The sequence below is a fragment of the Bombus pyrosoma genome, linkage group LG17, assembly GCF_014825855.1.
Source record: "Bombus pyrosoma isolate SC7728 linkage group LG17, ASM1482585v1, whole genome shotgun sequence".
NCBI classification, from domain to species: Eukaryota; Metazoa; Arthropoda; class Insecta; order Hymenoptera; family Apidae; genus Bombus; species Bombus pyrosoma.
Genome location: NC_057786.1, coordinates 1,164,994 through 1,186,984, shown reverse-complemented (window position 1 = coordinate 1,186,984; position 21,991 = coordinate 1,164,994). Strand labels below are relative to the sequence as shown.

The 21,991-nt window shown below is 47.5% G+C and overlaps 1 protein-coding gene across 8 annotated transcripts in view; it reads left to right on the top strand.

Annotated features, from left to right (window-relative positions):
• LOC122576900 (chromatin modification-related protein EAF1-like) overlaps positions 1–21,991 on the top strand; it is a 399,412-nt gene that overhangs the window by 344,087 nt on the left and 33,334 nt on the right. The gene's annotated exons all lie outside the window — the stretch shown is intronic.

The following is a 21,991-nucleotide window of genomic DNA, read 5'->3' as shown; positions in this document are numbered from 1 at the left end:
ACGAAAGGGTATCCTTCTCGCGTTGCAATCCTTGGAATATTTTCACGTCGAATTTCAATAATTCATAGAATATATGAGAACTTATACACAATGTACTACGATTTCATGTATTTTTGAGGTTATCCCACGTCCAGTGCGATTGAGTGTACGATCGAACGCGTCCGTCGGACAGTGTCACACGGCAGTTCTACCAACTGTTTAATCGAAACGAAAAAATCCTCGCGAATGTTTCTATTGTGATAATTCTTCTTTTTAACGATCGAAGGAAAGCTCTAGCAGAGATTCCAAAGATATTGGCAGACAATAGTAACGTCTTTGCTAGTGACAGATAGTGCTTGGTACAGTTATGCAAGCGAGATATTTTCTTTCGATACGCTCGACCGATCGATCGACTAAAACTGACGCGTAATCTCGACGACAGACATGGTCAAGAAATCGATCGATTATTTGTGCGAAAGGATAACGTTTTCTTGTCGTTTCCGCGAACAACTCGGTTTTCTTATTCTCTGTGGAAAAGTCCAAATTAATGGAAGATATTAGTCACGCAGAAACAACCAACTTCGCGCGATTAAAGAATCGTTCGATTTTTATGCATCAGAGTAGCATTTCCTTGTTATTTTCGAAGGTTTGCGGCCATCTTACACCTACATCTGATTTTCAGACGTCACAACCGCTTTTTTTTTTCTACTCAAAGCGTATCGTTATCTCTTCGGATGCAAATTCAGATGACTATTTTTTATTTTTCTGAGGCAAATGCGTACTGCGTTATAAAGTTGATTATTCGTGGAAGGATTTTCCATAAACTCGTGTAATACTTATTCGCAATTATACATGTTCATCCTAGGAAATTATACATTTCGGAATCACACACCTGCGTCTCTCAACTAACCTTTTCATTCTCATGATAGTCGTACAGCCACATACATATTTAAAATTGCGAAGTAGAATGTTACTCTTGATCATTATATTTCATATACTCGTTGATCATTATAACGTTTCTAGACGTCGGAATGTTCGTACGAGTTCCTTGTTTCTCACACGGCACGCGGACAAATTTCTGACATTCGCTTTGTAACCAACATATCTCTGCAAGTACCCCGCGTCCATAATTAATTAATTAATTACTTAATTAATTAATTTCCTCCCACTTATTCATGCAAGTGATGCAATTTTTTTTTTTTTTTTTTTTTGTAACAAAACACAACCAACGCGATACCTTGGTCGTACAAGATATATTTTTCGTAAAGTACGTAAATATTTCTAGGTTATGCGATATCGTCGTAGATCGAATGCACAAAGATCAACGACCGGAACGATCGGCTAAAATACAATTTCTGGCACGTGTTTAATAAAATCAGACTTGCCAGAAACTCTTCAACCTGGCCAAGGTTCGTCCGGATTCGCGTAGAACAGACCTGTAACGTGATCCTGTCGTTGGTTAGCTCGAACTTAGCGCGATCACACAGGACAGAAATCTCGTCTTCTTGTGACAACTGCATAAAACGACACGACGGTGTTCTATATTACATCGCTTTACCATTACCGTGAAAAGTTACCTTTGAGAGACTGCAATACCTTTTTCTACGATAGTAGATTAATGTCGATTGTTCGCTAAATGCCCACGGTGGAGCAGCAGGCGTTTTTCACGGATTTCTAACCACATCAAACGAGTATTCGATAAGACGAAAACAGACCTGCACGCAGGAACTCCGTCAAAACAGTTTCACGTCGAAGAATATAGTCCGCAGTATCATTCGCTGCTCGGTACTACCGTGGCCAACAGGTTTAGAAAATAGCGATCTAGCGCCGCTTGTCGGATTATTCGATAAGCGAAGAGTCGTAGATTGCGCACTTGTCTGTCGTAATTGTACGGAATAAACGAACGATTCCCAATTCACAACACTTGGTTTGTTATCGCACTTTTTCCGGTTCTGCGAGATAAAACGACGATCGAAAGCACCGGATGGAGACAGGTCGTATCGGTGATTTGCTTAAACCGACAAACGCCGATCGAGGGCCGAACACGCGCTTCTTCCAGCGTATTATCGCTCGATCAAACCGCCTACGGTGAACGTTCTCCTTGTTTTGCCTTATCCAGTGCCCGATTTGACGTAATCTGACCGGCCGTACCGTCTCGCTCGAGCTTAAACACGATCCAAGTATCGAAGCTCGTTCTCGGATCGGTTTCTATCCCTAAACTTTTAAAATCGCTGCAATAGCACTAGTTGAGTGACGCAAGAGGGACCTTGCTGCGTTGTCCAAAGTTGGAATACTCGAGTAGAGGACACGCACCACGCTCTAACTTGGCGCGTCACCTAGACAAATCGCAAAAGCTTAACCAGCTGGAGGATCGGTGGCAATCGGTGCTATCCACTCGGCGGAAGGTTTTCAGCGGGCAAAGGACAAAGACTGGTAGCAAGCGGGGAACACGGCGTGTGCCGCGAGCACCGGCGGCATAAAGCGGAGTCCAAGTTTCCCCCGTTACCCTCCTTGGTCGGTCTGGCCTCCAGCAGCTACTCCTCCTCCGCCTCCTCGTCCTCCTGCGGCGCATCGAGCCGCTCACCCACCATCACGGGCCATTAACGAGAGAGTTATCGACGCGCGATCTGTCAATAGGCTTCTCCCATTCATAAATTCGCCCGGCGTGTGGCGGCCGCATAGTTTTGCCGCGAAAACCACGTGGCGGCGGTGGCGCGCAACGTCCTCTCCGTCGAGCTGCACCGCAACGAGCCGAGGCTCTACTACGTGATTTACGGGCCGCGTCCCCGTTTTAAATGCATGCAGAGTAACCGTGCGTATGCACGTCCTTCTCTATCTCTCTGTATCGCCGGCTGTTCCACCTTCCCAATCTTCTCTTCTCTTTCTCTGTCTCTGTCTCTGTCGTTGCTTCGCGTAATCTGTCGGTTCCTTTGTACGCGAATCTGTTTACGTATGCACAACGTGGGAGTGAAACGAGATCTACCGAGAAGCCGGTCACACGCGCATTTTTCTTCCGCGTCTCGCGAATCCAGTCCAGTCGTTCGCACTTGTTCAGGTTCGAGAGGATTCGCTGCTGGAATTTTGGTACACGCTGCGATGTACCGGCGAGTGAAAATGCGGATCGTTGACCATTCGGCGGTCGCCTTGGTGTCTCGCATCGAGATGTTTGTCTAATTCTCTTGTAGGATCAACGCGCTCGCTTCGCCAGAATTTCAGACACCTGTCAGTCCACGTAGCAGCAAACTTGGGCGTCGGTTCTGTCGGAAACATTTCCGCGTGATAGCGAATGTAGAAAATTGGCTTGAAAGGAAAATTCATACGTGTAGGTGTCGATAGAGAACATAGTTAACGTTGACGAAGCGCTAATAAAAGAAAAATAGTGCAAGGTGCGTGACAATTGGTGCACTCGAGGTAGCTTGTCTGACGAAAACGATAGTTAATTAGCACGAGACAGAAATAATTGGAGGTAAACGAAAGTTACTTGTAGGAAAACTGGCGAGTTAAGCGACTCGAAGTGTGTCTGCCCGATGTAGGTTTACGTGCTGTCGGCTAAATAGCATTGCAACAAATGTTACAGATAAATATGCAATTTAATCATCGACGCAGGTGTATTCCTCGTCTCGGTTTCAATTCGGCGAAACGTTCGACCGCGCTTGTGGCGAGAAATCACAGCGGAGGAACGTTTCTCCGACACAGTGTCGAAGATACGAGAGGAAAATACGAATATTTTCATCGGATTGCACCGAGCGTCCAAATACTTGTACACGATAACGTGCGCCGAATAAAATTGGCTATCTAACGTCAGTCGTGAAATTAGTTGGCACGAGGTTTGATCTTGCCTGGAACATTCTCACCGAAATTCCTTATTTCGATTCAAAAATGCAAATTTCCTCGCGTAACAAGGGACAACGGAGGATAAGGATAACACGTTTCTTTCGGCTTCAAGAGTCAACGGAATTCGCTTCTTAAGACGCTTCTTAATCGATGTAAAGACTTGCGTGGAGCGAGGATTGGTCGTGGAAAACCCGGTTACCGCGAAGGTTTGACGTTGCGTGGAATATTCTCGTGGGGTTAAGCACAGGACACCTGCATTTCTGGTGGAGAATTATTTTCACAAGTTGGACGCAAACAAATTTCCTCGCAACGGATTATGACAAAGATAAGGATAATAATGGACATCGTTTTTCGCTTCCAAATTCGAGCGGACTGACGCGACCACATTAGTTATTGAAATGTTATTATCGTCGTTATTACCTATATTTCGTTATTTTGCGTCTCACATTGCGTAATTGGATCATTTACGAGGCAGAAAGAAAATAATTGCTGTTCCCTCGAGATATCCATCCTGCCATCGTCTTATCGCCGCCAGTTCCTGCATCCGACTCCAAACACTTATATCGGTTTACGTTGCACAGCAAGATAAATAAACTGAGTTTGTAACCACGATGGGCGATACTCGACTACCAGCGATTAGTCGTTTAATCAGCCGTCGATCATCTCATTCATACTCGATATTCCTGGCGTTACGTTACGATGCCATTCGGTGCCAAGCTGTCTGGCGAAAGAAAACAGTCGCAGATTGCTGGAAATGCAGCCTGAACGCGATAAGATGCTGCGTCGACGAACGCCAAGCAGAGGAAACTCGGTACGCGCGCGTACGTTTCCACGTACGGCTGTCGTATCCCGAGGGACTTTGGTAAAAGTTGAGTCACGAGACTCGTTCGTGGATTCGTTTGTCGGTGAGCGTGCGGTTCTCGTCCACCGAATCTACTTGTCTCGGCGTAAACTGCTGTTACGCGAATGAAAAGTCATATGAGTCAGTGTAGTTTTATTATACCAGCCGGTGTTGCACTTGCGTTGTACGAGTCGTAGCTCTAGCTGCTCCGGTCGGCGCGAGTTCCAGATTCCAAGTAAACGGAGAGTTTTAGTATGCTCTATTTCTTTAACCTTCGCGCGGCCAACCGAAATGTTCGTCCCAAGTTTAGAGCCGCGGTGTAAAAGCGCGAGGGAAATGGAAATCCTCCGGCGGTTTTGTACAATATCCTTGTCAAAGCGTGATACGTCGTTGAAGGATAATAATAAATAAATCAGAGGTCCAGGTATCCGCTTTGGTTCTCTGTCCTTCGCGTTAGCGTCGATCGACAATTTTTGGAAAGGTCTTCACCACCCGCGTGTTTCGTGCGAATCGCGAGACGTACAATTGATATCTGAATTCAACGAGTGGATTGGAAGCGCCACAGGAAGTTAAATATAGAAGGAGGATTCGGAATTACGCGATACGTTGAAGCGAAGCCCCTTTGTTCCTATACTTTAGACCTTATTTTAGCGTTAACTGATCTTTATCTACCGATACGATGGGATACTCGTTACGTAACGAGTGGAATAGGATCAATTTAATATTTCGTATTGGTCATTGTAAGGGTATGATGATCGCAGTTGACGAATAACTCGAATGATCGTCCAGAGATACGATAAGGGCTTACGTGTTTATATCGATCTAGATTTGATACGAGAATCAAATTCTATAGAAAATCGTCGCTAGTTATGTAATTTCAAATTTACCTACAAAGGCTGTGTTAGTCTATTTTCTTAGTTCAAGTGGTTCACTTACCGCGATTACCTCGATCTCCAAAGCAAATCGGCAAATTCCAATCGAATTCTACTCGACCATCAAACGTCCGTACATGTTTGGAACACCAGTCGCGAATCTTTCTCCGCAATTGTCTCGAAAATCACAATTTTAACGAAAACACGCGAAATAGACAGCGCCTCGGCGATATCTCGAGTGACGCGTCCGCGAGAGATGGTATTTAGCTAGGTAAAACGACGAACCTGTGCAGCAGACACTAAGCAACGAGTTGTTGGTTCACGTGTTTCCAAGCGAACGAACAAACGCGATTCGTTGCGTTGGATTACGACTTGCGCGTGATACACGCGTTATGGAAAAAAGCTCACGAGACGAGATAGAAGTATGACCTACGCCACTGTTTGGTACGCCGCTGATAACATCGGTGAATCACGAATTACGAATGTTACGTTGCGTCTGGCATCTCCCACTGTCCCCCTTTCGATGCAAAGACAACCGTAGCACGTGGCGCGTTTGTCGTCGATCGTGTGTACACGCGCAGAGAGACAGACAAGCCCGCGTTGCACTCTGTGTCCCGTTTTGTTTACGTTTTACCGGCGTGCCTGCGGCCGATTGAAAAATTCGCAACCGCTGGCGCGCGCGCGTGTGTGCCGTAATTCACGCATCGACGTGACGAACTCGGAACCGTTCGCGTGTCACGCGCGGTTACAAATGAAAACGAGAGTCGGCTTCCTTTTTTTGTCTTTTTTTCCTACGGACGAAAATTAAAACCAACTGCAATTGACGCCGTATCGCTGAAATAACAGTTTCATACGAGATTTTTTACACACCCGTTAAATGCGAATTCTTGTTTAGTTAAACTAATTACGAAGCTTTTTTTTTTTTGTCTCTCGCTCGTTCGCTTTTTACTTTGCCAACGATGACATTCGGCGGTAATGTAATTATTGGCCGTGATATTTTCTACTTCTGAATGGAACGTTTGGCGCGTACGTGGAATTTCGTTCTTCCAGGCGGCTTCCTCGTTGCTAACCTTGCTAACAGTTGTCGTTAAACATTCGCCGTTTCTATGCTTCATCGCGTACTTCTCTATGTTAATGGCTCGTTCGAAATGGTAATGGAAAGTTAGTTTATTCTTGTGTTTCATCGTGGTAAATTTTAGGCTGGTCGTTTCATAGTCGCAAGACGAGCTGGTACACGCGTGCGAAGCGAAAAGCTCAGGCTAAGAATTCTACGATCAACGAAGATGCATCGCGTCTCGAAATTGCTTGAATCGTGTCGGAATCCTGGAATCGTTGGAGAAGAACTTTCAGCCTGACTCGCGACCGGTCCTCGTTAATTTCCGATGTAACGAAAGCTGTTGTTAGCGTGGAATGACTAATCGAACTTAATCAGAAGCGCTTGGTCCACGACGCTTGGTTCGTCACTCTGAAGCGACACGATCGTACGGAGCGTTAAAGAAGAAGCTAGGAATTGCAAACTTGCAGACGAAAATTTGCCGGACAGTTGTACAAAAACAACTCGCGACTATCGGTCGTTGATCTTCCACTTGATCAGCGGCATTTCCCTGACGCAACGAAAGCTGTTATCGCCTTAAAGTAGCCAAAGTGAAATCAGAAGGTGCTACAAGCGAATGTTTAATTCGTCGCTCTGAAACCGACTGGATAGTCGTGCCGGCTGTTAAAAAAGAAGCCAGTAATTAACTAATAGAAGCGAACGAACGGTAGCGGTGGACCGACATCGACCACGAGAAGAATTTCCACGTCGTTTGAAAACGAGCTTCCTGGCTCCGTTTCCAACGACCATCCGGCGTCAATTCTCCACTTTATTAGCCGCGTTTTCCGGTTAAGCATCGTCTCTGGCTGGTAGAAACGAAAACCACGCGGAACAGCAGTGTGATTTAGCGAAGAAACGGGGCCATAATTCACGCGTCTAATTCGATTGCGCGTTGCGAAGTATTCGAAATAAATCCCGCTTGCCTGCGGCTGTATAACAACCTGGCATCGGCGTAAAAAGCAAGAAAGAAAGAGAAAAAAAGAGAATCAAAGGTCCCAGCGGGTGTCTAACTTTCGAGGATTCCGGCCACGTGCCGTTAACGGTACCGGCTAGTTGCAAGCATCTACCACCGTTGTCCACCGAAAACGAACCGTTAACAAGTAGCCACGCACGTACCACAGCCCTCGCTCTGTACGTGTACAAGTACGTACGTGTCGATTCGGCGTCTTGGCGCGGCCAAAAACTGCACCGATAACCACGCACGTATATCGCCCTATTGGAGCTGGTGTCAGGGTGAGAGACAGCTTTGCGGTAGGTTAAGGTTAGACGCGAGAATGCCCCCTTCCTCTCTGTCTTTCTCTCCCTTTCTCTCATTCTCTCTCGTCCCTTTCTTCTTTCCACGGTGATGAAGCTTTTGTACGAGCAAATTTCACGCCCACCACCGGCTGATGGTTTCGTAATTGCGAAGGGAATACACCGAGAGAGGAAACCAACGAGGCAGCAGTCTTTGCGAGACTTTCGCCTGGACCAGACTCGAGAGGCGAGAAGAGAATCTCCTTTCTAATCGGGGCGAGAGCGTCTCGACATTGCGTTGCACGATTGTTCCGTTCCTATGGAAATTCTGGCCAACGGGGACACCAGTTTCGGTGTCCTGCGAATTTATTTCGCCGAGTTACGTCGCCACGCGGTACACTTGCGAAGGCACGTGTCCGTTAGGTGAAACGCATCGCCAAGAACTGCCATTCGCCCGCCGATGTTGTTGTTTATCGCGTGCTCGTAGGTTCCAGGGACGTTGGGATCTTAGGGGACTCGATCCGCGGAATACTACGTCGTACGGTCTCCTGTTCCATATCGTAGCTTCCTGGCGTCTACTATATTTCTTGGACTCGTTCGTATCGCACGTGTTATTGCTGACGTGCCTCTACTTGCGTCTAAGAACTCGCGGCTCAACCTGCTTATTAGATCCCGCTAATCCAAAGTGCTCTAAACTGAACTACAGCTTGGGCTACTTGTCTTGTCCTCTCCCCGCTCCTCGCCGCTCTATCCAGCCTTCTCGACCAGTTCGCAGACGCTTCTTCCTCTGCTTCTTCGCTTCGTAATTCTTCTATATCGCACGCTGCTCGCCTCGCGTGTCTATTGGAGTCCTCCGGCCGCTGCTCCAACGTCTCTCTCCCATAGAACACGCCTTCTTTCTCCTTCGTTCCCCAACTTTTGGCTCATCCCGCGTCCTCCCCATACCGACGTACAACGCGACACAACAGTCTATAGCGAATTTATCCGTTACTTTCATCTCTTCGACCGACGGCGCCAGAAAATAATTGGTCAAAGTTTGGACACGAGGAACTGGCCGAAAGATCGGCAAGCAAGGTTAACGACCCGTAAAAATTCCCTTTGTCCAGACGTTTAGATGGCTGGATCGATATAATGAAACAGGGATAATGCCACCTGTCCGCCAGTGGCCGCTCATTGCGGCTACCTCATAGAGAGTCCTCTCATGCACAAGTTACGCGAGCAGGTGTTGCTTCTAGCAACCGTGTCACTCGTCGACCCTTGTTTCGCCAGCGGCTCTGAATTCTTTTCTCCGACTTCCTTCTGTCTCTCGTTTACCCAACCATCTCCCTCTCTTTCTCTTTATCCCGCTGCTATTCGGCCTTGAACCTTTAATCCTCATAGCGTAACCCTCCGCTATGTTTCTTCCTTCTCTCCCTCTCCCCCTGCCTTTGCCAACTCTTTCTTTCTGTATTCTCCTTTTCACTTAACCAGCACCCTTACATTGTACTTTTATTGGTCTTTACCGGTACCGGCATTGTTCACCGGCTGTTCGAAATTATATCACCGGCTCGTGCCTCCTTCATTGTTTTCCGGATGAATGAAAGACGCCTGCAGCGGTCGTTGTTCCTACGACCGCGGTGTTTAGTATTTTACGATCGTTTCCTCTCGCATTTCGATCGACTCGTTGCTTTTAATTCCCTTTGCGATAGCGACCGTTTGTTTTTCGGATCTCCATCCGTTTCGTTGCCTCTCTTCCTTCGCCTTTCTATCGCGATTTATTCCTTTCCCAGTATGTAAGCGCGCGGCACCGTAGTTTGTTATTCCGTTTCTTCAGAGGACAGCCCGCACGAGGTTGGACATAATTCGGAGACGTTAGGAGAGCTAAATTGCGTTTAGTGTAATCGCGTTTCAACCAACGATGTTTATTACGCGCTTATTTCGTGTGACGAGCCTTTAGCGAGCTGTCAAAGTGTCGCGCATACTTTGAGCGATAAAAAGCCTTCCCTGGTAATAATAGTTCGATCATTACACGCAATATATCCTGGCTTGAATCTACTTTGTACGACGACACCTTTCAGCCTCTGTTCTACGAAATACCGTAGCAAACAGTAGACTCGTTTCACCGGACCGATAATGAATCAACAGCACGGTTTCGCCAAATATTTAACTCGTCGCAGCCAGCCCGAAATTTCGAAGAATCGGCCGCCAATAAGGACTCACGAGTCCGCGTTTTCTTCGATCTTTCGTCGATATCCCCCGTCGCAAAGCGCTGGTTGGTTAATCGTCTTCGTGTAATGCGTTTAATTAAGCGTCGGATATTTCAGTTATTCGTACGTTGAACACGCTGCGTCCAAAGGTTGTCTATAAAGTGGCCTTGTACCTGTATGCAGGAGGAGATGTTGCGCACGAGATCGACGCGATACTTTAAGGATATTATAAGTAAATGTAACTCGAAATGAATAAATTTGTCTGGTCGAATGGAAAATCTTTTCTTCTGCTCCTATACCGCGCGAGGTAATTTTATATCGGAACACATAGAACAGGAAGTTGCGAACTAAAAATACGTAATTTGTGGTGAAAGGGTTGAGCTGTTTATAACTTCGCGTCTAACCTGAATCGCGCGTTAGTCCTTTCACTCGGCAGCTGACCGATAAAATCATTTAACCTCTTTAAGGGTGATCTTATTAAGGCCAAGAAAGCATGGTCGTTGTGTTTTCTTTTTTTACTCACACTGTGTTTTCTTATTTACGTAAGACGGGAAACATTTTGAAAACACCCGACCACGATAATTCACACGTACGTACCTATCGCACCCGTACACCCGTATACAATCCTTGGGAATCGCGTTTCTCATTTACACCATCGCTGATAAATCCTCGAACGTCTAATAATCGCGCGCATCGTCCGTGGAAGCAGGCAATCGCGACTGTAGCGAAGAAACTGCCGCGGATCGCAATGTGCAAGCGGTCGGACAGACGAGAAAGGAATTTCGCTTGGCGGGAAATAACGGAGCAAAGTTTGAAGCGATATTCTCGAAGGTTCCGATAATTCCCCAACGATCATTCGCTGGTCGCCGTACTTGCAATATTTACGAAGCAAGTTGCGCGTGCTGGTCGCCTTGGAGAAGTTAAACCGATAATTCGCCAATTATTTGCCGCTTAGCGGCGTTGTTCTTCGAACCGCGCGATTCCATTAGCAACCATACGCGACTCCATCGTAGCGCTCGTCGTCGTCCGCTAAAATCGTCTCGCGTCTCTCCGCCCGAAACGACAATTTCTCTCGCAAACGAACGCTTCCGCCTGTGCCGGCCGTGTACGACCACGCGAATACCAAGGCGAATCGAACGAGTGGAAACACGTAGAACGTAGAACGACGGGCCCGGTGCTGTTGTATCTCGACCGCAACAGCGTCCCCGGAGCACGTGTCGCCGCATACGTATGCAATACGTTCACGGACCTCTTTCTTCCCGCCAAACGCCCGAAACGAGTAGCAGCCGACCGACGACGCGTGTGTGCTCCGGTGCACACGCGTTTAATAGAAGGCGGTCGCGCGCGTCCCCGTGACATTGACAATCGCGCGCCGCGACCAAGCGTGTTCGTTCTCACGTGAAACTGTGTGTACACCGTTGTGTACGTCGCGGGACAATGCGGCGCGGGGCCATTTACACGCGGCCCGCCAACCGGATTTCTCGCCTGTTCTCCGGATGCGGGCGGATGCGTTAGGCTTGGCGTAGATCAGGGATCAGACTTTGCTGCCACTTTGCAGCTGCCCTGCCTGCTACGCGAATAATAGCCAGATTTCTAGCTTTCGCGTCGATCGAACGCTGTTTTCTGTTTCTTCTTTGCAAATATTATTCCGCTCGCCAAGATCGTGGAATGCTCGCAGAGAACATGCGTCGATCAGCGGAATCGAAATTTGGATACCGTGAAGGTGTACGGCGGCTTCTCGCTTCCGCGTCTCTTCGGCCGTGTTCTTTTTTCTTTGAAACCGAACTGTTCTGTTCATAAAAATTGTGGAGTGCTTGGAAGGTACAGAAAGTACGTCAACTTTCTTCTTTCGTAGTTCAAAAAGAAAGAGCGGAATATAAAGAAGACTGCAGTGTTAATATCTGTCAGCAGAGGTTCAAAGTATCTTCAGCTTTCCGAAGATACGAGAGAACTGTTAACGAGGTGCGTGATTTTTCATCCGAATTTTCCGCCCAATTCCATTAAACAACGTGGAACATTGAAAGCCAAGTTTGAATCCAATGGAACCCAGATTCCAAGGATCTTGCGCGTTAATCACGCGATCCTCGCAAAATCGCTGGATCTTCGTGCCACAAATAGACACAGCGATGGAAATAAATATTTCGTAACATTTCCAACGTTTAGTTAGAAATCAGGGATACGATATCCTCGATGATCTCGAAACGGCGATAGCGTACGAACAGGCAGATTCGCGTTTCTAATGCAGCGACGTTCCCACGATCGTTCGATTCTTGCTATGAAAAATATTTTTCACGTTCGACGATTAGCGATGAAATTTCACTGTGACGCGCTGTGTGATTCGGCAGATTTACAATCTCGCCAACGTACATTATCATAATAGCGCGCGATCCCGCTATCGGAAATACTTTTGAGGTTTACCGTAGATTAGCGTTGTGACGTTCACGCGATTTCATACAGCGCTCTGACGTTATATGATTCGCTAGATTTATGTTTCTAATGATGCAATGCACGTCGACGTGTGATCCTGGTATTAGAAATACTTGTGAGGCTCGGCGGCGGATCCGTAACGTGATGTCAGCGCGACTTTGCAGCGATGACGCTGTGCAATTCGGTTGACTTCACGTATCTTACGATGTAATTGCGTAATACATGCCGCTGTACGATCCCGTTACATCAAATACAAAGATGCCGAAACATAGCGCGTCGCACCGTTAGCGTGACTAGACGACCGTTATCACAAAATTCTCTCGCTCGACGTTCGTTTCGTCGGCTATTAATCCACCAAGACTCGATATGGACGAATGCAACTTTATTAGACGCTATCTAGTAATTAGAAACTATATTTCGCTCCTCACAATCATATTGCTAATGGCGACCAGCTAATCGATAGCAATGTAATCGCCAGGTCCCATTAACAGCGTCGTACCTCGCATGAACCAGCGCAGACAGCATCTACTTAATATTTCTCATCGCCATCGCTACGATAAACGCGCGTGCTTCGACCAACGAGATGGATTTTATCTCAACGCCGATGTCATACGCTCGTAGGAATCCAGAGAAAGTATTCGAATACTTGCTCGCACACCTGTACGTAAGACAGCTTTTACGAACACCTTCTTACCACGCGCGTCGAGTGAAACGCTTTAAAGCTTCGTTGGCGCCGTAACGAGAGCCGACTAATCGTTTTTGTCATTGGTCGGACATGGATGAGATCTGAAAATGTACACAGAAGCTAGAAAATATTGGGCGCGAGGAAAAGAAACAAAAATGCTTAAACCTGTACATTGGCAAACGTCGATGTCCAACGAGACCATCTTTAACGCTCGTTATACGCTCCAATACTAATTTTTTACCAAGCACGTCTGCGAGTTGGTTGGAAATTTCCAGCGCTAGCAAAGTGCCAGTTGCTAGCAGAGACTACGTCCGACTGTTCTTGGCCGATAGGAGCGCGAACCAAGTGCTTGCATTCTCGTGGACGGTTGGCGAGTCGACAAGAGAGACGGCGTGGTGCGCACCTGGAACTGGTCGCGATACATAATACAGGCGCGTAGGAGAGTCTGCACGACGCAACAGAGGAAGCAACAGCTGACGATATCGACGTGAACGAGGACAGTTTATGTACTTTCTACGCGGGGGAGGCAGGCAGGATGATCCACGTGTATGCGTGAGAGGTTCTCGCGTTACAGGGGCCACCGGTTCCTATATAGCGTAAAGTACGATGTAAACACACGTGGATGAGCGAGAGAAAGGGTAGAGAGAGAGAGAGAGAGAGCTAACGGCGTGGCAACATATAGGAATCGTCGGAGTGTGCGTCGATGCATTGTGATGTCGCCCTCTTCTACCACCGTCGACTCTCCCTCTACACAACGGTTTACACACACTGTGTGTATGTGTGTACATACCTCCTCCTTTCACTACCCATCGCCTCATTCCATCCCTTTCGACCACAGCGAGTTGGTTGTGCACTTGGTCGCGCGCCCCTCGCTTCTCTACATACACCCTTCTTGTCCTACAACCGGCTATACGCTTTGTCCTCGTCCATTCGTCGATCCCATTCCGATCTTCGTCGATCGATCGGGCTGGCGACTGATACACAGCTGTTTTCAGCGATCGTCGATCTTCCAGAGAGATCGCGACAGTGGGCGATAGGCTTGGGAAAGCGACACCTTTTTAGGTGCGAACGATATTCGACGTCGAAGTCGTGATCCTCTTCTTTTCTCTCGAAATTTCCTAATTTCAGCATCTTTTCGGAACCTCTTGTAAGCCCTTTTTCCTTGAAAAAAGCCGACGCTTGCGCAGGAGAATTATCCTTGTTTTTCCTGGCTTACGTGTTCTCGTATTTCGCACGTTCGTATCGTCGCCTAATACTCTTGACGCTAAAGCAAACCAGTCGCGCAACGATCCGATTTTCCGCGTTCAGAATTACCAAAATGCTAGTGTTTTCGATAATATCGATATTTACTTGCGTCGCTTCGATTCCAATCGACACTGTACGTACACCGCGCTTGCGCGTTGCTAATTAATATCAACAATATATATATATATATATGCATATGTCGGAGATGAAAGGACATCGGGGCCTTTCTTTTGCAACGTTTGACAAGGTCCCCGATACTTTGGTCCAGACTCTTTATGTGCTTAAACAATAAAACTGAGGAATAGTTGTTTATGATTTAATCCGAGCACGGGTGCCCCGAGATTTACGACAGTGGGCTTGGGCTCGAAGTGACATAACGGGTTGCTGAACGTAGCCACGACCACGGGAGGGACGTGTACCTAACAAAGGTATGGAATAATTATATAGCTCTACTTAAAAACGAAGATTGACCCGAGAGATACAGAGAGGAGTAGTAAAGGGCAGTTCCACTTTGACTTTGGGTTCGATTTATCGAGGAAAATTCTGTTTGTACGTTGAGTTACGTCGCAGTCGTCATCGCGTCGACCGTGGATTCGTTATCGAACCTAAATTCATTGTCATCGACATCTGGTCCGTCCGATCGCCGCTATTACTTGTTGACTCTCGTAATAATCGCATCTGTACCAATAAAGATCAGCTAGAATACATAAGCACGATGGCCAGTTGGAGTGAAGATTCGTGAAACGTCGAAGATTCTAACGTTAACCCGACGTGTATAGAAATGGGTAAATTCTAGAGGCAATTTCGCTCTTCGAGAAACAGCCGATGAAACGTACTTAGAATAGTTTGGCTGCTCGCGATATAAAGAAGGCGACTCGGTACGTATATACATAGGCGCGTTGAACTTGTCGTGTTTCTGTTGGTGCGAGGGCGCGCGGAAGACTCTTGAATGTCGTCGAGAGAAACTTGCAAGGTATGTACATCGTTGGGACTCGGCTACACAGCGAACACGCGACGGTGTATGGAAGTTGACCGTGAATGAAGCCTATTTGCGTACGAGCAATAACAGGTGACACTCTCCACGGTTGTTTACCTTCCCTATCGGCAAAAAGCCGGACGTGGAAATCCGCGGGGGCGAGGGAACCGATGAAAGAGAGACGGAACGCGCGACAGGGAAACAGAGAGGCAGCCAGGGACCACGTGGCGTGCGTTGTATTTTAAAGAACGAGCGAGTAGTCGCGTGTGCTGTACGCTGAACTCGTGTACACCGTGTGTGATCCACTTTCCGACTGATCGCCGTAATCTCTTCGAGGAACGTGCAGGATCGTGTACGCCTGAATGATTCGCTTATTCGTGCTTATGTGACTGCGTCATTAAACCTAACGTTTTCCTACTACGAACGTGTACGCGCGTCCAACGATGCTTGCGACGAATGTTTGTTGTGACTTGCGAACCTGCTCGCTTGCACTTGTACTCGCCAACATTGTCTACGCGCGTCGTTCATCTTTCTAAAGGCTTGACGGTATCGTCAGCGTTTTAGTCGTATGTTTATACACGTGCGTGCTTCGTGTATTTTATACGATCGTATCGTTTCTTTGCTTGCACGGTGAAATGAAGTTTAAGAGTTGGTATGGAATCACCGTGCAGATCGTTCAGGCTCCGTTGCAGCTTTCTTCGGTGAGGGGCCCGAGTAACTTCGCTTCGTGATTATTTTCTAGATATGCGATATGTGGCAGGTAAATAGAAATAGAACACCTCGTTGTATCTGTCGTAAATATTTGCCGGCTCAGGACTGACTGTCGTTACGGTTCCAAGTGTTCGACGAAACTCTCGACGACGCGGGTCTAAATAGAACCGAGCACGAGCCTTCGAAAGTTAAACACTCGATCGACGTGTCGTAAGAATCGCGTATTGAAGTAATTCATTTCTCGGTACGAATCAATTGATCTTCTTTCTTCAAACATACAGGCGCAAACACGTAATCGTCTTGGACCTGACGATACCCATAACGCTGCCACGACTCTTGTTGTTTAAACATGAAATTGCTCTCAGCGACGTGTCAACTTTTCGAAATAGAAATAGAAATACAATGGTGCGTATGCCTGCTAATTACGATCGTTCGCACGCGTGTAATACAGTTTAGAAACACGTCGAACGTGCTTGATTCTATTAGCTCCTATTAGAAGAGATCGTGACTGTTCGGAATGGTCGTACAAGTCACGCGTTTACATACTCGACGTGTAACAACGTTAACGTTGCTCGTACTATAAACCCTGTAAAAACAAACGGTACACCAACAAAAACACTTAGCTTTACCCCGAGATATCCGTGCTTCTGTACAGCCGATACAAAGTCCACTTGTTCTTCCGATCGCCAGGAATTGGCACGCTTACGTCGGTAAATACAGAAACGTCTTGCGAACCGTATATATAGCAGCGGGTACACGTGGAGCAAGATAGATCTACAAACACGTCTACATTTTCGCCAGGCTACCAACACACCGGCTCGACTCACGCTTAATCGCGTTGGCCGTACGCGTCTCTCCTTGTCTGTTGCTCGGTCGGGTCGCGGCGCTCACACGTACACGCACACGCACGCGCGCACGTAGAGAAACGTGCAGGGGATGTGCGAACGTCCCCCCAACGAAGAAATGCTCGGACGGATCTCCGAAGATCACGTGCTGCGCATAACTTACATTCCCACCACTCCTTTCGGGTAGCACGTGCCTCCACGGTTCTCTCTCTATATATCTCTCTATCTGCCCGTATCTCTCTGTCTCGCTTCTCAGCGGTGCCCTCTCCTCCCCGTTCTTCCCCCGTCGTTCGCATTTGATTCCGCGATTCGGTTCAATCGAATGGTATACGATCTTAGACAGTCAGTCGCCTCCCGCGACGCCACACCGACGGACTTGCGACTGTACCACGCTGCCTCCGCGCGATCCGGAGAAAGCCAGTCGCTGGCTCTCGTCGTGCAATCGCGTACGAACGAGATACACGCAGCGAAATACGCATATCGGCTTGAATTTCAATAAATCGGTACAACTGCCGCTCTACATCTTGTAATTGTCGCGAAAGACGGATTTTCCTCGAGGAGAATGCTCTCTCGGTGAGGAACAGCGATGGATGGCCAGAGAAACACGTACTATATTTCTTTATACCAGTCGTGTAACCAGGTTTAAGTTACGTCGGGTAGAGAAGAATGCCGGGCAAGATAACTCTGTCGGATTTTAAGGTTTAATCACCGTCGTATCGAACGTACTTGTCAAATTTTATCGTTGCTCGATTCACGATGCTTTACAGGTATTCGATGATAGGTTATGGCTGTGTCGTGGTTCCAATGGCGAGCATGGACGAAGACGCATCGGGAAGCTAACTCGATCCGACGGTGGCCGCTTTCGCGTGACAAATAGATCGCCACGTGGTTCAGGTTATCCCTTGTTTCCCCCTGCGCATCTCTCTCCACCCCAGCTTCCCCCCTCGACATTCTGGCCAACTGTAAATTCACGTGCCTACACACAGGTGGCACCGCCCTCTTGCCAAGTGCATGTACGAACTGGAACGAGTACTCCCTTTGGAGGTATGGATACGTGTGTCTCTCTGTACGAGAGGCGACGATGTAGGGGGGATAAGCGTAGCCGAGAGAGAAAGAGAAAGAGAGAGAGAGAGAGAGGGAGGGAGAGGGAGCGGCCCTGTCTGTTTATCATATGTAAATTTGAGGTGGCCGCGTGGGTGCGACGGAGATGGTAAAAAGAGACTGTACGGACGGAGGAGATAGGAACTCTCCATTCAGCAATAAATGCATTCCAACGGGGGCCGCCGTACCGGCAGCAACGAGCCTCCGCATGGGCTCTCCGTGTCCTCACGTGCTTTACATTTGTCGCGCTTTCTTCTATTTATTATCGTTCCTCTAAATTCTCAAAATCTAATTCGTAGACGAGTTCTTATAAATGCAACGCGCGTCGAATGTACAGGTGTACGTACAGATGTTTATCCGTTGTTGTATATTCGTTCGCTGTTTAGAAGGAAAGTTAGAAATCGCTATCGTTGATGATCGCAGACGGATAGTGTGTACCGCCGTGAGATAGAAACGTAATGTGCAGTAAAAGTTGCACAAGCTGCACAAGTTGCTTTGGAAATTACGTCCTTTGTCATTCGTCGGAAGTACGTTGTATTTTATAACGTTTAACTTTATTGCGTTTAAACATTGTATCCATCGAAGGTTATGCTAGCAGGATCCGAGCCAACTTCTCTCACGTTGTAATGCACGCAACTGGATCGTAATCGCGTGCGAAAGGCCAGCCACATGCGCTAGTTCGCGCACTCCCTTTCAGATGGCAGCACAGTACGGTGCCTTATACTCACACAAGCGAACGCGTACACAGTCGATTACCAATACACAGCGCTATCTACTCTTGTCTCACGCGTAAATACCCGGATACTTGCGCAAGAATTCCTCTCGACGCACGACTCACGCGCTCATGCTCTCTTTTTGTCTCCCGCATGCATGCTTATCTACGATTTCCTCCTCTTCGTTGCCCCATGGCTTTTTCGCTTTTGTATAGAAACGTCTCGAAAACGCGACGAATCTCGTGAAGCGTTTGCCTCGATCAAATTAGAACCTTTGTTCGCAAAGAAGCAACACGTTCGGATCGATTTACCACACATTTATCATCAACCGCTATTGATAAAGCATCGATGAGATAAACGCGAACGATCAATCAGATAAATTAGAATTCGTCTTCGTATCGTATTACATAGAAAATTTCGCGAGAGGACGAAACTCGAGAACGAATCGTGGAACATTCCATCGAATATATCGCGAATCTAACCTCGTGCGGCTTCTGCGAGACACAAAATGTAATCGCGTATATTGCTCGTCGTTTCACCCACACGAGGAACGCCTTATCGCGTAACGAGGCTACATCCAACGTAGTTTGCGCCGAAGCGCTCTGGTGGGAGACTATCACGAGCAACATGCTTTCAGCTGTGTGCTCTAGGTTACGCAATCAGGCTTTCCACCTCGGCGTTGACGTTGCCGACTGTACGTCGACGTCAACGTAGTCGTCCCCGTCAGTGTCGTTTTCGAAAGGGCGCTCGACGCTGTCGCAGGTCACTCGTTCGATAACGCTCGGCGAATAGTCGACATCGATCCTCGAGCAAAACCTGCTGCCACGCAGAACGGTCTTTTTTCGAAGTTCGAGTAGCGTGAGCAGCAGTTACGTGGCATAGCAGGCGTAGAGGGGTACGGGGAAATTGAGATTACGTAACGCCGTCCAACGTATATACTTGCAAGTGCCTCGAGATTTTTGATGTAAATGTAAAGTATATATGTACATAAATAGTTAGTTGCCAACAGTTTTTAGGACTGCTGTCGCGGTATCGCTATTTCAACGATATGTTCCATTGATAAACATATAAAAAATGTTCGATTCTAATTTTCCTACAAAATATACTATTTACAATTTTTTAGAATATTTTGTAATATTTCGTTCCAAAAAATTGATAAATGGAAATATGAAATAATCTTCTCTTTGCCGTTAAATCTTATAGTTTTAAGCTATAAAGAACATCTGTAAAGTTTAAGACCGCGCAGCTTTATGTAATTCCATCCGTCTTTTTTCGCGCGATACGTCATACAGGAAGAAAACGCAAGAAAATTACATAATCCCCGTACTCGCGATCGGTGTTGCTTCCCTTCACCTGCGACGACTTATCTTATTCGTTCGCATCGTTCCCAATTTTTGCAGAAAATAACCCGCCAATTATCGATACCGTCATCTTCGATCGGCCGTGCCACGGTGCCGCTCCGTGTGCCAGCGGGTTCCGCTCGAAAAATTGCTCTCCGCCTGCGTTCGCAAAACATAAAATCATCAAAATACGTTCATCCACCTTGAAAATGACCAGACATTCTCTCTCTCTCTACCCCGGTGGCTGAAACTTTCCCGTAGTACCTCCCGAAATTGTTCAGCGTTATTTTCGCTGATCTCCCCCCAAAAAACGGATCCCTACCACCGGGCCACCCCAGAGAGAGAGTCAGTGTCCTTTAAGTAAGTTAGACGCCTGCGCGAATCGACGGTGGAAATTCTCGGCCGGCAGTGGTGAGGGTGGTAGGTGGTGGTGGTAGTTGGATTGCGCGGTGGTGGGGATGGAAGGCGACAAAGGGCGCGTGGGCGGATGGGTGGAGGGTTAATAGGACGTTGGCGCCACGACGGCGGCTGCGAGAAGCGCGGCCACGTGCGTTCGCTATCGAACGGGCGCCATCCCCAATCTGCCCGTCCACCCAACCTCATCCACCCTTTCTATGCCTCTCCCCTACTTCTCCCTTATCCGTCACAACCCTCTATACCCTACCCTCTCTTCGAGTTCACCCTCCTGCCTCCCCGTTATCCCCCCATCGTTTCGCTTCTGCCCCATACCACCACGCCCCTAACCCTTATACACGCCGTACCGAACTATGGCTACGTGCTACGTACATATAGGTGCCTACATATATACGTACATTTATATATACATATATACGTGTATATATATACATATATATATATATATGTACGTATAGAGTACATATAGAGGCGTATATCGCGCCGCATGTACGGCTGATTCTCGTGTGGCGCTCTCTATGTACCGTATATACACACGTACACGTACGCGTACATACAAGTAGAGACTGGATGCTTTTCTGTGTGGGTGAATACGTGCGGTCGTACAGCTGTATTTCAGAATGAGCTGGATATATCGCGCGAGAGAAGTCGCTGAACATGAAGTATACAGTTTATGCCATTACCGACGCTTCAACGAATTTCAGTCTCTTTTCAGACGACAGGATAATCTGATAGGAAGGTCGGGAGACTCCGATACGCCTCTCCGCCCCCGTTGCCCGGATGACGTACTTGTGTTTTCGAATTTTTCGACCGGTCGGAGAACAACGGACGGTGCCACCGCTTTTCAATCGTCACCGGATAATGCTTGCTTGTTTATCTTGCTACCGTGTCTCCCCCGGTAAACGCTTAATTTCGCGTGCTTTAATTTTCATGACGACCCCGACGACGAGACGGGGTCGGTCGATCCTCGGTCAGGTTAAGCCGGTAACTTGTTTGCGCGCATATCTTTCGCGACCCGGTTGCCAGTCGGTATCGTGCGCGTTTTATGATTCGATTTCTTCGAAATGAACACGATATGTATATATGTATTATATAGATGGTGGTTCCAACGCGAGATAACAATATATTTGAGCAAGTGTACGCTGGCGCCTGACAAAATCACTCTTCTCGTTCGCCGTCGGCACTTTGATTATCTATCTGGAATATTTTAAGACTTTGAAAATCTCCACGTTAGCCTCGTACGCGACTTTCTCGATCCTCGCTATGTGCGTATCATCGAAAATACTCGTTAAATTTGACGAGTAGGCCAGGATAAGTTTCCGTGAACATGAACCCACTATAATAAGATCCTTAGAGGATATTCCTCGCGCGCCAAAGGAATTTTCAATCGTCCACGAGTATGCATGCGTGCGTGCATGCGTGCACGCGCGTCACATCCTTCCAAACCAGTTTCACACGGACGTAACTGATACCTCCGTCTTCCTCGTGGATCGGAC